Raw genomic sequence first — 16,269 nt, forward strand, 5'->3', positions numbered from 1 at the left:
CTATCGCATCCAAATAATATGGGTCTACATGGGTGTTAACGTTTTAATTGAGTTAGAGGGATTTATAAAACAATATATTCATCATCATAGCTATAGTTCTTAGAGTGTACAGTCCTAAACAAGCAAAAAACCGAAACAAAGTCCTCTTAAAGCCTTAATATTTACTTTATAGAATATCTGTTCCCATAATGGCCATAAGACACTTCAGTCTTATCTAACAATGCAAATAAGGACTTGGTACGTCCACTCAAGTTGGCTAATCTTTTCAAATGTAGTATATGAATATATGAAAGGCTATGGCTTGGACTTGCAGTCACTTTAATATTATACAGATAGGTCTTTTTCACAGAAGACATGGTGACTTGCCACTGTGGGAAATGCACAGGTGTGATTAATGAAATTAATGAAGTCTGCTTTGATTTCAGGGTCCTGCTATCGTGCATGCTGGCTCGCTGTCACTCTCACTGGAACACTTAAATAGAACAGAGCTGCTGTTAATGTTATTAGTAACACCTGTGCTTTAATGCTGTGACAAGTCAGAATGTCTGCTGTGGGGAAGGCCCATTGAGAGGAAATCATGTCATTAAATTATTGAATGTATTTTACAACAAATGGATGCATTTAAAGCATAAAACTAAGATAAAGTTAGGTAAAAAGTAGAAATAAAATACTGATGACAGCTGAAAATATTTTTAAGTTAGTGCAGGGATATTTCAAAATGTTATATATTATACTTCAGCCTACACCTGTTTCAGACTGCATAAGTCTTTGTTACATGCTTATGTTGTATTTTTTTCCACTGTGGCATTTGAGTAATTACCTCTCTTTTTTTATGATTAGTTTATTGCCTTATTGTCCCAATTATTGTTGCAGACTGAAATAAATGAGCAGTTTAATCACAAAAATGGATCATGACCCAGCATGTTTTATCCACCATTCTATGCTTTTATCACAATGTCGTTTCTGATAATGGTTCCCATGTGTATCAGTGTCTCTAACTGCAGAGGAGCTTCACAGTTTGAACTCAGTGACCAGTGCCAGACAGACAGCCAGCCAGCCAGCCTCTTCACCCAGAGTGAAGGAGGTTTTTGAGATCCAGCAGACTTCTTGGAGGAGAAAACGTTCTGGCCAGTTAGTGACTCAGCCAGGCCTTCTACGCCTTGATTAGTCCAGCCGGCCATTGCTTTTCATTGGGATTCTGGAGAATAGAGAGCGGCGACATATAAATGACTAAATTGGCCGGCTTCCCGGCACTTCCGGCTTCATGAGGGCGCAGAGTCATTCAGGAGAATGGCTGTGACGTGACCAGCTCCTTCCCTCAGCTTCCACATCCCACCGACTACTCTCCTTACCAGCCCTGGCACACTCTACCCTTGATCATACTCAAAACCAGTGTCATAAAAGGCTATGGAACTTGAGCCAAGAGCACAGCATTAATGAATATACTTCACTAAACACAGAAACCTCACTTTGTTACAATGCTAGCGGCAATTTTCTCATTCTGTCTCCCTGAAGACAAGTGCTGCTCTGAGATTCATTACAGCCTCTGGATACACCGTTAAGCTATCAGGATGAGTTCTCAACACCTCACTGTGATTTGCTACTGAGTTTCTTTAAAAGTTGGAATTTAAAACTTCTCTTCTGGTCCAACACAATGCCAGCATCAGTGCTTTTCTTTTCTAGTGCAGTAAATGTACCTATTTCGGTGGAACTAGAATTACTGCCTCATGGTTGTATGCCTCAGCTGTATACCCCATCAAATTTGAGCTTGCATCCATGTCTGACCAGACTCATATGTAGCCATGACAGTAGATAGTGTTTCAAGTATGGATGTAGCTGTAAAGAAGCTACAAAATCTAAACTATGGATGCTTTCAACATTTTCAACTAGCAGCACAGAAGATCTATACAATCAGCACAATTTCAAAGTGGAAACCAAAGATCAGTGTCACCAATTAATTATCTGACCAAATGTCTCCCCTCCTGTTCCTCGGTTCTGCTGAATAATGGCCAGATAATTGTTTTTTTATAGAACATATTGATGTCACATTGAGGTTGACTTTTGACCACTTCATCATTTTATCCTATTAGACATTTGTGTGAAATTTTGTCACATAGCGTAAACTTTACCTACCAAAATCGAATCAGTTCATCCTTGAGTCCAAGTGGATGTTTGTGCCAAATGTAAGAATATTCCCTTCAGGCATTCCAGAAATCTTGTTCACGAGATTGAGGCAGATGCCAAGCTACAGTGATCTCAACCACTGACAACCAACCAAATTTGAAGAAATTTCCTCTAAGCCGTTGGGAGATATTGGCTTCACGAGACTGGCCCTTAAAAAGGGCCAGTCTAGCCAAGGCTGTTGCCACATTACAGTGCAGTCTAGTGATCTAGTAATGTAATTCCATAATGTTGGGTATAATGGTAAAAATTGAAGCAGCAGAGGCCAAGATCCCAATATGGGTTATGTTGTAAAAAAGCTTGGTCATACATTGCCAACAATGAAAATGACAGTCTTTTTTATTAGACCTGCTTCATAATTGCCCACCACTTTCTAGCACAAGCATTGTAATGAGTCCAATTTAAGATGAACCTGATGACATCATCGAGTACTCTCAATGGGTGGTAAACTAATTTTAATGTGTTAAAATGATGCTGTGACGTTGGCTCTATAAGGTCCACAAATGAGACCTCAACATGCTAATATGCACATAATTACAATGCTAGCATGCTGATGTTGAGCTGGTATCATATTTACCAGGTTCCTCATATAGTGTAAGGTATTAACATACTAACATGCAAACACAAATTACAAAATAAAAATGTCAATCTAATGATTATGTGAAATAAAAAGTTAGAGGACCACCAAAGTCATTAAGATACCTCATTTCAGAACCATGAATGTCTGTACTACATTTCATGGCAATCCATCATATCAAGATATTTCAGTGAAAGAGGTGGACAAATTTTAAGTGCCATCCATAGAGCCGCCAGCATGACTGAATAAATTGAAACATTTTGATGGCCATTAGGATGTAGTGTTGTAGTGCTTTTGTTTAAAACGTATCTGTCTCATGTTGAGATGTGACATAACAGTGTCCACATGAAATCAGCATGACAAAATGGCATTAACTGGATGTGGATTACAGGTCTAATTGGGCATTCACGACTGACTCATTACCACAAGTGCCACTTAAGCAAACACCTTCATTTTGCAGCCACTTGATATGAATCACACTGCATGCCATTGACTCAATCACTGGGGAACTGCATCTGAATAAAAGCATTGTGTCTGCTCTCAGGGGCCTGTATGCAGGTCTAATAACATCCTGACCTCTCCCTCCAGGAGCCAGCACTGAAGCTCTGAATTCATTTAATGCTCAAGTGCTCCAGTTAGTAGTAAACTTTAGAGGAGATAGCACAACATGCCTTGGAAGATATCCTACATTGAGGACAAGATTAAAAACAAAGAGGCAGTATGAATACAAAGAAGATAACCTTTGTTTTCAACTTTATGCTGCTAGATTACAATTTCACATGCCAGCCTATATTCCAGATTTTAGTTTTTGATTTTTTGGTTTTAGTCTAGAAATAATCCACTGTTATTTATTGAGTTTGATAGTTTGAAAACAGACCAATTGGTCAACTACTGGTAGTGTCTAAATCAGTGGCTTCCATCCTCCTTGGATAAAATGCTCTCAACTCACAGTCACAAAGTGTGATCAGCCCCTAGAAGAGAGGGAAGGGTGTCTGCATAATGGCTATGCTGGCCCAGCCTAAACCTCTGCTGTTCCACCTAGCCTAACTGATATCCGGACTCAAGAAACAAGAATGGATGAAACAGGACGTGGGTAGGCCCAGCAGCCACAGATATGCAACTGCTGTGCCCACATCTTTGTGGAGACCGGGCTACATCGGTTTGTCAAACATCCTCCAGACGAGGAGTCAGACTCTATGTTTGCATCAGTGATGCTTGGTGTTCAGATGTAGTCAAAGCCGATAGACAATGCTCTTGTAAAATGTTTAATGTTAAGATGCCGGCAATATTCTCTGCCCAGTGAATTTACCAGTGTTTTGTTGCTGCTGTTTACATAACTCCTGGTGCATATTCAAAAATGCACTACAGGAATGCACTACTGCTTTTGTTTTGTTTTGTTTGTCTTGTGTAACAAGGACCTACATTTTGTTGTGCAACTCTATGTTGTACAATGACAATATATGAACCTTGAACCTTGACTATGTAACCACTGACAAAAGGCTCATTAGTAGACAAAAGGTTCTTTGAGACCACTTTGTTTTTTACAAAATAACCAATACAAGAAATGTCAATGTCCTTAAATTGTCACGAGAGGAACAAAATTCTACTTGCTCTGTAAATACAAGAGTACACAAGATGTAGGAACCAAAGAGTTTGTGTTTGACTAAAGAGAAAAGATCAATACTGTAAAGTCTGTCCAATAGTTTGTATACTATCAGAAAGTACTGCCTCCAAAGCAGGGAAACTAGACACTATTGCCACATATCTTAATTTATTTAGTCACTGGTTCTTGCGCTTCTGGGTTCCTGGAAAAGTTCTTGCAGTGCAAATGGGCTCATCATCATTTTCAAAGGGTTACAAGTTACAAGTCAAAAAGTTTAGAAATTATTGGTTTTAATACATGACTTGATCCTTTTCAAATATCTTCTTGAGCTACACTAACAAATAATACAACTAGGTGTTCTACATATGAAATGGGATATGATTCTTCAACTGAATGGCCCATTTTGTGCCAGAAAGTGTACTTTTGAATACTTTGCAAGACATTTTAAAAGATCATAGTGTTTCCCAGGTTGATAATGGGTAATGAGTTCAGCAAGTCACACATAGGAACTTCTGAGCAATATTGGGAAAAAAAGATTCACAATACTTTTTACCAAATACCTTGATATTGCGACTATACTGTAGGGTTGACAATTGGTGCTTTCACAAAATAGTTACACAAAGATTTTTTGATAAATAATCCAATGGCTGAGTGGGTGAAGGCAAATATTAGAAGAGCTAGAACACTCTCGTAAGTACAGAAAATTAGATCACTTCATGGTAATGCAGCCTTTAAGACCAGGAAGAGACACCACTTATGATATTATCCGAAACCTAAGATGATATCTAGTCTCATATCACAATATCAATATAATATTTATATATTGCTCAGCCCTATGTGTACATATAGCTCATAATGAGTCAAGGTGTTTGGTATGCTTTGTCAAAAAGCACTTTGTAACCCCCTTTCAAATGACAAAATGCAACTTTCAAACAATCGCACCCAATTAAAACAGTAATTGGCCAGGTGTGCAGAGCTCTGAAAGTAGGAAAGGTTTGGTCTTCTCTTTAAAGCAACTATCCCTTCCACACAACAACAACCTGAATGCTTTCCAGGAGAGACTATCCAAAAGTCTGCTCCCTTATTGCCACTGTTGTGATTCACCAGGCAAAGCCTACAAAGATACACAAAAGACAGCGTTCTTGGAGAGAGATCAAGGAGACCGTGTGAAGCAGCCAGGGGGAGGACATGACCACAGGGATTTCGACCGGCCTTCCAGCCTTGCCGTTCAGAAACAGGTGTAAACATGGTCAGATGACAATTTGTACAATCTAGTTTGTTGGGAGTATACAGAAAACTTGAGGGTAAGAGCTGTCACTTAGCTATTGTAAAAGGCTTCTTGAAATGATGTGTGTCCCAGATGAATGCTTACTGAGGCTTGCCAGGCCACAAAGAAAGAGACAGAGCCATTGTTGCTTCTCAGTGAAGAGGACACTACTTTAGATTTGGACCTCTATACTGACAACACTTATCTTCTCTCAAACACATGATACCCTGATACTCCACTGCTCCTGTTTCAGCACCTCCTTTCTTATTTTCTCTCTGCCTCCCTTTCCTAACAGCCTGGCCTTCCTAAGGAGCTGCATATGGCCCTGCAGAAAGCCTCACTATGCGTCCACGAGACGCTGCCCACAGATGGTAAACGGCCTGTCCCCGTCTCTCTTCCTAGTCCTCCCCACAGCGCTCGCATTCCATCCCTCTGGGCTCGGAAAGCAGAATTTGCCCAAAATGGGACGACATGTTGTAGAGTGAGGTGGAAAATGCTGCAGCAGAGCATCCTGTCCATTAGACCGGTAAACATCAGCACCCATTTTCACCACCACAACGGAAATGCTACCTATTAGCACAGAGGGGATGGGTGGTAAGGATGTTGGCAATAGGAGGGGGGGTTGACAGTGCTGACGTTGTTTCAGGGGGAAGGTAACACTGATACTTTGTTGCAAAAACTGCAGATAAAGCTTAACACACACACACACACACGCACGCACGCACTGCCATCTCCCTTTTCCCGCTACTTACTTCCTCTCCCCAGAGTCCCTCGTCACATCCTCAACATTGAGACGCACTGAGACTCAGGTGGGCTATCTACTTTCAAGCTGTCATGCTAGCATGAGAGCTCATCATCACCCCCCCCCAAAAAAAATCACAACACACACACACTCCTACATGCATGCACAAATTAAAAATCTTTCCTTCTAAATGTACGTTTGCCGACATGCCTGCACATCTGCACATCGCCTCGTACAATATTGCGTGCGTGTGGTACATCTTGGGAATACTATTCACGCTCAAACACACACACACGCTAACAGAGGCGATGCATCCGAAGCAAGGGAAGAAGGGGGTGGGGGGGTAATGGCAAGGGATGCAGGACAAAATAAGCACCAATCTCAGCCTTCCTCTTACCTTCCAGGAGGAAACAGCTCACCTGGATGCCTCTGAAGAGCAGACAGAACGCATTCAGGCCAACCTCTCTCCCTGCAAACCCAGCTCAAAACATCTCCCTCCCTCCCTCTCTCTCACACACACTCTCTCTCTCTTCCCTCTCTTCCGCTCCCTTTGCAAGCTGGAAATGATGAGATTGTACTATAAGCAGAGGGGGGGAGTGAAATCTGAAACGATGGAGGGTATTAGGAGGCTGCGTTGTTTCTGGCAGACAGCCCTGAGAGACGGCGAGCTCGTGGCTCATGAGGGACAAAAAGGAGAGGCTGCAGGTGGGTGGGCGGAAGGGAGAGTTAAAAATGGGTGCGATGCAGCAGATGGGAGGGAAAAAAAGTCTGCCTGCGAAGACATACTGAAACCCTAGAGGACCCCCGCTCCGCTCAGATGGTATAGCCCAGAGGAGTTTAAGGAAGCAAACGGTGTCTGCAGCAGCTGCTAGCAGCAGCAGCTAGCAGCCGAGGCTACAGTGTTGCAGCATCAATATGTGTGAGCTAAGCTAAGTGATGATGAGCTGCAATGGTCCCGGTTTTGTCTTTGTCTGCCTCACTGGTCTGCAAACAAAATGTGAAACCTGCTGTATGACCTGCTAAAAGCATTGCTACAAGATGCTAAGATTAGGTAGCATTAACAGAACTACAGACAGACATTAAATCCTTCTCATTATATGTAACCTCACACTGGAATACTGCCACGTCCTTGATCAGAAAAAATGTGTTTTTTGTTTTTTTTCAAATGTGGCAGGAGAAAGATTGTGCAGCACCTCTTTGGCAGCTTGATCATGACCTTCAAGCATCTCTACAAGAAATTCTTTATACTTCCAATCTCAGATTTTAAGCACATACACTGTAGGCTACAAAAGATAAAATTAATACCACATAATGCATTTAAGTGACTCCTCCACACAAAAAGTAGAAACATATTAAACATTGGTCTGTCACAAGACAACTACAGTAAGTGCTAACATTTTAAAATACAAAGAAGGGGTCAATAGATTATCGGCCTGACTGATTATCGGAGCTGATAAATGTTTTTTTGAAAAATTATTTGATCCCTAATACAATATACTGGCTTTAGTAATAGTATAAAGTTCTAACAGGGCACACAACCACTATTAATGTCCAGCACAGGTCTGACTGATGCACACATGGACACACTGTTTTCCTGTTGATGCTTTTTATCTCTATGCTATCTGAACAAATAATCATCCCATTCCCACGCTGTCAAATACAGACATTTGTCATGCCCCTCAGCACGTGAGACACCAAATGCTTTCAATAAACTCATATTTAAATCCATAATCTATGACAATGCTTGACGCTAGGCAGGTTTCAATTAAACCCTAAAACTGCACCAATTTAAATTGCTAATATGAAATACATCTAACCGAAACCCCTCAATTTGTTGTTTGTTTACGCTCATATAAGGTAGTATTAAGGCCATTCAAAAAAGCCATATTTCGCAAAACTGCATTGGAAACATTTTTTTTTTTCGCTTCTATAGGTCACATGATGCTATAGCTATGCGCTTGTCGGTAGGAATTGGCTCCCTCAGGCATGATGCAGCAGGTGTTAAGAGAGGTGTTAATGTATCGCATAACTCTTCAAAAGTTGAGCGGATCATCTGGAAGTTTTGTATACACAATTCCTCTGTGAAATTGTGGACTATGACCTCCCAGAAATCCCTCATAAGTGACATCATATGTGGCCACTCCCACATATCACTTGAAATGCAGTCATCTTGCCATATGTTTTATTGACATTTTGAAAATGCTCAAGTTTTGCACAAATCTGCAATGGAAACCCACCTTCTAAAAACACTTGAGGTAGTATAAAGACCCAAAAAGTCCACATAGGGCAAGAGGGTGGTGAGATAAATGAGACAAAACAAAATCAGACCACACCACACTTCATGCACCAAGTAAAATCAGAAGTCTATGTTTTAAGTGATAGGCAATTTATGTTCGGTTGTTGCGCACTGACATAACTCAGGTGACACATTTATGGCATATTATGCTACAGGTGTACTTATTTTTACCACAAGAATGTTTTTTCTAAACCTAACCAAGGAGCATTGTTGATTTAACCTAACTGCAACCTCAAAATTGTCCATGTGTTACAATGCGTTTCAGCTGTGCGTCACATAGAGCCTGTTTACACCTGGCATTAACGTAATGTGTTTTGGTGATCCAAACACAAGTGGACATTGCTTTAAGACACCAAGGGGCATGACAAAGCATCAGCACATGACGACCTAGGATTGAAAACAGGCTGGAATACTACATTTATGCTCAAATTTTGTTTAAACATTTGATTAAATAATATACATTTGATCTCACCTCTTAAAAATCTTTCCTTCTAAATGTACGTTTGCCGACATGCCTGCACATCTGCACATCGCCTCGTACAATATTGCGTGCGTGTGGTACATCTTGGGAATACTATTCACGCTCAAACACACACACACGCTAACAGAGGCACTGCGTTTCCAACACAGTCAGCTACTTCTGCATACATCATGAAAGTCCACCGTAGTGGAATTGAGAAAATAAAAGCAAGAGAGCATTTGGTCATGCTAAAAGACCTCTTAGGAGTCAGATGGTCTATTTTTCTATTAATTAAATTTGTATTTAATGGTAATTAGTCTAAATTGCAAGAGTCAAGATGCCAGCCTCGAGGCTCAAAGCAAGAGCCTACAAACCAATAAGCGGTGTTACAGTGGCTGCGTAAATTATTTTTGTACAGTCTATGACTGTTTTTCAGTCACTTAGAAGTTATTGGAAGTACTTAGAGGGTGAAAACAATATTTCTGTTGAAAGAGGGAATTCAGAGCAGCAGGGAGGTGAGGATAACATAACTCACTCGTTTGCACTGGTGGAATCAGTGCTGTGGAAGTGACATTATTTATGATGTAAACCATTAGAATACAAGTAATTCCACCTAACCAAAGTGGTTTTTACACAGTCTGTATGAGCAGTTGGCATGTATTGCAGTATTGATTTGCGTACTGGCTTTAATTTGAGAGTTTAGCGCATTCACTGTTTATCAAAGTTTTCTAAGCAGAAGTATTAATCAGTGTTCTTTTAATCTTAACAAATAAATGCTGTGAAACCTGCTCAATAGTTGTAAGAACCACTTATTCACATAGTTTGTATTTAGTAAAAATGTTAATGTCGGTATATAACATATTATATAGCTTATGATAGTATTCAAGTTTTTATAACAGTTTCTGTATATTTTAAATGGTGTATAGAAATAGACTAAACTAGAGTTATATTTGTATTACTTATATTATTTCTGTGATAATTCAGGCTAAGTTATGTACTACAGCAGTTGTACCGTATGGCCATATGATAATCAAAACTGAAGCGGAAAAAAAGGAACTGACTACCCAGGGTGAGGAACAATTTTACCCAAAAGCTTATCATAAAGCATGTTAAAAAGTTAAAAAGTCAGACTATGTACTTCAAATGATGAGGGAAAAAATCCTCTTATATCATGATCTAAGCAACGTTAATGCATGAGGCAATCAATACAATTTTTTAAAAAAAAAATAGATATTTTTTAGATTTTACAATGCAACATCTGAAGAAAAAAGATTCATAGAAATCTTGATCTCTACGTCTTAGAACTTTTTAGACTTTTAAGGATTAATTTAAAACATTTAGATGCCAATTAAGGCCTCATTTTGAGATGAATTAATTTTTTTAAGACTATTTAAGGATCTTTTAAGACTTTTTAAGGATCCGCAAACCCTGAATTATTGAAGAACTCTGCTAGGGCTGCAACAACAAATCGATAAAATCAATGATAAGCAATTATTACATGTGTTGGCCAGGAATAAAATTATCGATTCGTTGTGACACGTGATTATTACGTCAGTCGCTGTGTCGCGGGACTGTTTACGTCACATGCAGTCAGAAGAAGCCGGTGTTTTGAAGAGGCATAGCGGAGACAGAGCAGACGTTTCCAATGAAAACTGCACTTCACGTTATGCAAAACAAGGAAGCGTGTTAGCTGCAAAATATGCAAAAGTGACACAGCATGGCATGCAAGCACGACGGTTATGATGCAGCATCTAAAATGAAAGCGAAAGCAAGGAGGAGGAGGAGAGCTTAACAACAGGTTAAGTCTTGACAAAAACAGACGTATGTTCAGGTTTAAAGTAAGGAAACGTAACAGTATGTTGTAAAAGTCGTCAACATTTAGTATTTAATGTCAAAATAATTATTAGTTACAGCCTCTGCTGTATTTTCTGTATTCTATTAATGTTTTTTCCAGCCTCACATGTCAAAACAGAGACACCTTGCAGACTAAGTGGCCTGGGAACTGTGTCACTATAATACTGCTCAACTGCTATCAGAAAGTTACGCAAAGAAAATAGGGAGAGAAAGGAAGGAAGTAGGACGGGAAAGGACAAAAACAGAGATCAACAAAATTAAAGTGCAGTTATCTGCTTGCATTCACATGGAGCTCTGAATACAGCCATACAGTATGTTTAATAGGGACCTTTACAGTCCAGCAGCACTGCAGAGACAGGACACAGGACCTGCATGAGGTTTTGTTCCGACAACGTCATTTCTCCTAACAACCACTAGGTGAAGATAGATGAATGTATGAATAGATATGTGAAAGTAATACTTCAAAAGCACCACAACAGCAACAGAGAGAGAAGAAAGAGAAATATAACGATGATCATTTCAGATAGAGTATATCTTACAGGTTGTCAGAGTGGTACAGGAAGGGTGTGTGTCAGTATGTGTATTTTGACGAGGAGAAGCTGCTGCCCAAATCATGTCACGCTCCATCAGGCTACAAAACACTAATCATCAGATGCAAGAGACTTTTCCTTTGTTCACACTCTAACTTAGTCTCACTCTCTGCTGTTTTTTTTTCCCCTCGCTCCCTCTTTCTCTCCGTCATGGATGACCTTGACTGACAGCCGTGTTGCCACAGGAACCACACCATGTCTATTATGTTGTAGTGAGGCACGAAGGTGTGAAATTCACAATAAAATGGCTCGGATTGGATCTGAAGCTGAGTCGATTTCTAAGTCACAGCAGACAGCAATCAGTTAAAACCGTAAAAACTGCAGCAGAGATTATTTGCATTTTAACAGGATTTAACCCTTTATGCACATAACACTCGCATACATGAGTGTGTGTAACAGAGGTGCAGAATATTGAGGGGGCGCCTGTAGGTCATTCATTATTCGGGGTTGCAAACAAAACACCCTCCAAGCTCTGGTCTGGAAGCAGATAAACACACACACACACACACACACACACACACACACACACACACACACACACACACACACACCCATATATACACACAGTGTGTATGGGTCACTGGTGTGACTGGGGGGTCCATCAGGGGGTAAGAGGTGAGACAGTGTAGAGACAATGAAAAGCCTGCCTGGATGTGTCATGAGAATGGCAACCAGACAGAAGTGTTGCAGTACATACGGAAATATAACCGTCTAAAATAAACTTTTTAGCGCCTTTGCTGAGGAATAAAACTTAAGATCCATGTCAGTCAAGAACCCAATTAATCGTATGAAAAATTACAATGCAATACTAATGAGTGTACTCTTAAAATTATACTGATACCAATAGAGGGACATTCAATATCCATATTGTAAATAAGGTGGCAAACGTTTTGGTGGCATCCAACTTCATCAAACACAGTGCTGGACTGAACTACACCACAGACTGTATATATGGGTTCCTGCTGCTGCTGCTGCTGCTGCTGCAGGAGTGTGAGCTCTGTCAGGGGACAGTTGTGTGCCACACACACACAGTGACAGAGCTAACTGTTAGCATCACATGGCGGTGGAGATGTTTTCAATAACACTGGGTTGTTCTAGTAGATACCCTTAAGGTATCGAGTACTGATACAAAGCCCTACAAGATGTATATTTTTCGCAGAGTAGAGTGAAGAGCAGCTCCTGGAATGAGCTGTAGCACGTCTTTCACACAGTACATGTAATTAATACTTATGTATATCTACATATTAATATTTATATTTACAAGTTGTGTATATATATATATATATATATATATATATATATATATATATATATATATATATATATATATATTAGTGCTGGGCCGTTAACGGCGTTAACGTGCTGCGTTAACGCGGGATTCTTATCGCGCGATAAGGAAATTATCGCGCGATAAACTATTCACTAAGTTGGGTCTATACAGTGAGCAAGGCACCAATTTCACTGTAGCGCGGATGTATACCTGGTCGAATTACGCGGAGGGGGCGTGAACAAGGCGGAAGCTGGTCTGCCTGAGTGACTGGAGTGATTGGCTCAAGCCGTGTCACAAAGCTGCTGACTGTTAATGGTCTTCTTCATGACCTCTAATGTAGGCCCACAGTTCAGTTAGGGTCATGTTATCAGAGGCTGCGCCCTCTGCTGTTCATTCCAGTAAGCAGGAAAAAGCTTTTTCCACATGGAGACAGAACCTGTGTTCCTAAATGTCTGTGTTTAACAAAATAAAAAAAAGTTAAACACCAAAATAAATCTTATGGAACATTATTTTTCTTTACCAAATATTATAGTAGAAAAGCTTTCTCAAGCAGTTTGTGATGCATTTTCATCATTTAGATAGATAGATATTATTTTGAATGTCTTTGGCAAAATTCAAATCTATAATTTTAATCTAGATTAATCTAGATTAACTACAGGATTGCAGTGAGATTAATCTAGATTAAAAAAATTAATCTATGCCCAGCACTAATATATATATATATATATATACCTAATTAGCCCTTAATAATCTCATGAATAATTGTTTAATAATATAGTAGAAATGTTTTAATAATTAAAAAGAAAAGAAAATGTTAAACAAAAGCTATGCATTTTGAGTTTGAAGGTACAAGGTTGACACACAATGTTTAGGTAAGTTTTATAACTCCCTCTGAATGATGCTTTGTCATTATTTGACCTGCCTGCATAAACCCATTATATTTTCTAAACCTGTACGTCACTATTACTTGCTATTAATAAGTTGATAGATGGATGTATAATGTCTTTGATACCTATAGGTCACACTCACATATATGGGGGTTGGTAAATCATCCCTAATAAAATAATTTTCTTCTCAGTTTTAGTGTTTGGAGTTGCTTCAATATAGGGAAAATAATAGATAATAGAAAATAATAGATATCCGAAATATTGGATGCATTTTTCTCCTCCTTATATTTTCTGAATGGATTAATATTTTGCAGGCTAAGTGGAAAGCTCTGGGGGACAGTAGGTGGTATGCTGGCTGCCAGTTGATGATTGTTGCTGTGTTTTACAATGTATCTTATTGTTTGGTGATGCAACTGTTACATGATCATTTCAGGTCCTTTGCTGATGTATAGTATTAATGTGCTTTTCAGAAGCTGTGAAATCTGAGATATCAGAGTTGGTTCCTGAACTGCATTGCAATGACAAGCTCCTGTATATTATGAGGAAATCCAATAATAGCATGCAACATGAAGTGGTGGAAGAAGTGAATCTGACAGCTGCCTGCCTGAACTGTTCCGCAGTCAGCTAGTGTTTTATTCTTCTACTTCATTATTATAATAAATGCTTTTAGACTTTCTTAATGCGAATGTCAATAATGGAAAATGCTGCTTTCACATGCTCCTTGAAAATATTTATGAGTTACAAGCACATGAATGGCCTTCCAAAGTTGTAATTATGAGTGGAAAAATTGGGAAATTTCAGTTCTGACCTGTGCATGATGTTTCGGGGCAGCAGAAATGACGGAAAGCAGGGAAAAAGTGTCAACAATTGACAGTAAAAACTATTTCATTATTTTGTTCCTAGTAGCTATCATTTACTTTTAGTAGTGGCACATTTTAGTAAGCAAGCAAGCAAACTTCAAACTATAAAGCATGCAAGGTGAGTATACTAACACTGATAATGCTATTTTGCAACATGAGTTGCCAACTTCGATTCATGAATGCATGAACCTGGCGATCAATGTCAATGTTTGGTCAAGGGTAAGAAATCTTTAGTAATTCAGGTATTAAATGTCAGTTTTTGATCACATGTAAAGTGTAATATTGTATTAATGTCAACTGCTGTCTATGGAGAGTGACCTGCATTAAATATAAAAGGATTAAAAAATATAACCTATAAAATAAATAAAAAATGAAATAATACTGTATATAAAATATTAATGAGCTGGAAACAGTCATCAACCTCTTGTTTATACACTCTTAGTATTAAAATGTAACCCATCTTCTCTGTAGCTCCATGTTGGTCCCACTTTACGACCTCAAAACTCATGAACAGTCAGAAGAACAAATTCCCAACTCAGAAACTCCTTCCGACATCACATGAATGCAGCAAAACACCCTAACACCCTTTAATATGTATAATGAATCGGGTGCTATATTTATGTGACTAAAGTATATTCTTTTAACACACCATACAGCTCTGACTGAAATAGTTCATGAGTATTGGTCGCCATTTTATTAGACAATTAACAACCAAAGTGTTTGATTGGAATGGCTCAGAGTCAAGTGTGCAGACAGTGAAAGGCCACAGACATAAACCAACCACTGAGACGCTGTCTCATTAAACAGTAGCCAGCATGGCAGGACACTCATATTGATTTATTCATCAAAGACTCATTTCAGTGAAATTTGGTCCTTGGTGGTTGGTAACCCAAATCTCAGGTCTGACTGAACAGTTACATGTTTTCCTCTGAGCTGAGTTCTTGCTCATGTTCTTGTGTCCGCTCTGACCCGATTACCCTGAGGGACATTTAATGCCGTCTGCTTTACGTGATAGGACTGGCTGAAATCTGATACTGTTATGTTATTGTTCATGTTTAACACAGGAAAATTGAACACTGTGAATAAGAACATTCTACAATACACTTGAAAGACCATACTGTCATACTCCTTCACAGTTTTTTGGCATAATTCAGCCTTTTAATAACCTTTACAAAACTGCTAAACACGCCAAATGCATGGTTTAAAAATATGTAAATAGGTAGTCAAAGTAGAAGAACAATTTTGGTTGAAACTTTCTAAAAACCATGTACTCAGCCCATTACAGTAATTACACAAATATATCATATTATATATTATATATATATATATATATATATATATATATATATATATATAAAATCTAAACAAACATTTATTTTACCATTCTATCTACTGTTTATGGTAGCCAAACATAATACCTCTTGTTTGAAACAGAACAAAATTGTTATATAAACAAACAATAATTATACAATGGTTTATCAGCTTTAGAAAAATATTAAAATTATAAAATGGAAAATATGTAAAATTAAACATTTCATTTTAGAACCACTTGTTTGACATGTTTAAAGTACTTAAAATGTACTGTATTCTTTTTGCCATTCTTTTTGCACCAGTGACATTTATGAAGATTCTTTCACTGTGTCTTTTTAATGGTGCCTGCACACTGCACAAGTTCATTGCAT

The 16,269-nt window shown here is 38.8% G+C and overlaps 1 protein-coding gene across 3 annotated transcripts in view; it reads right to left on the bottom strand.

Annotated features, from left to right (window-relative positions):
- The window catches only part of cdk14 (cyclin dependent kinase 14), a 231,510-nt gene that overhangs the window by 170,348 nt on the left and 44,893 nt on the right, over positions 1 to 16,269 (bottom strand). Inside the window, exon 1 of one of the 3 annotated variants that reach the window (XM_088084959.1) lies at positions 6,790 to 6,996. The exons of 1 other annotated variant lie outside the window; for it this stretch is intronic. The gene's annotated coding sequence lies outside the window, so the exon portion shown is untranslated. Of the gene's footprint in view, positions 1 to 6,767; positions 6,997 to 16,269 lie in introns of those variants that run through there. One more of the 3 variants, XM_088084958.1, reaches the window with a different exon arrangement.

Source organism: Plectropomus leopardus, chromosome 11 (assembly GCF_026936395.1).
Source record: "Plectropomus leopardus strain MGB_pleo_1.0 chromosome 11, ASM2693639v1, whole genome shotgun sequence".
Taxonomy (NCBI): domain Eukaryota; kingdom Metazoa; phylum Chordata; class Actinopteri; order Perciformes; family Serranidae; genus Plectropomus; species Plectropomus leopardus.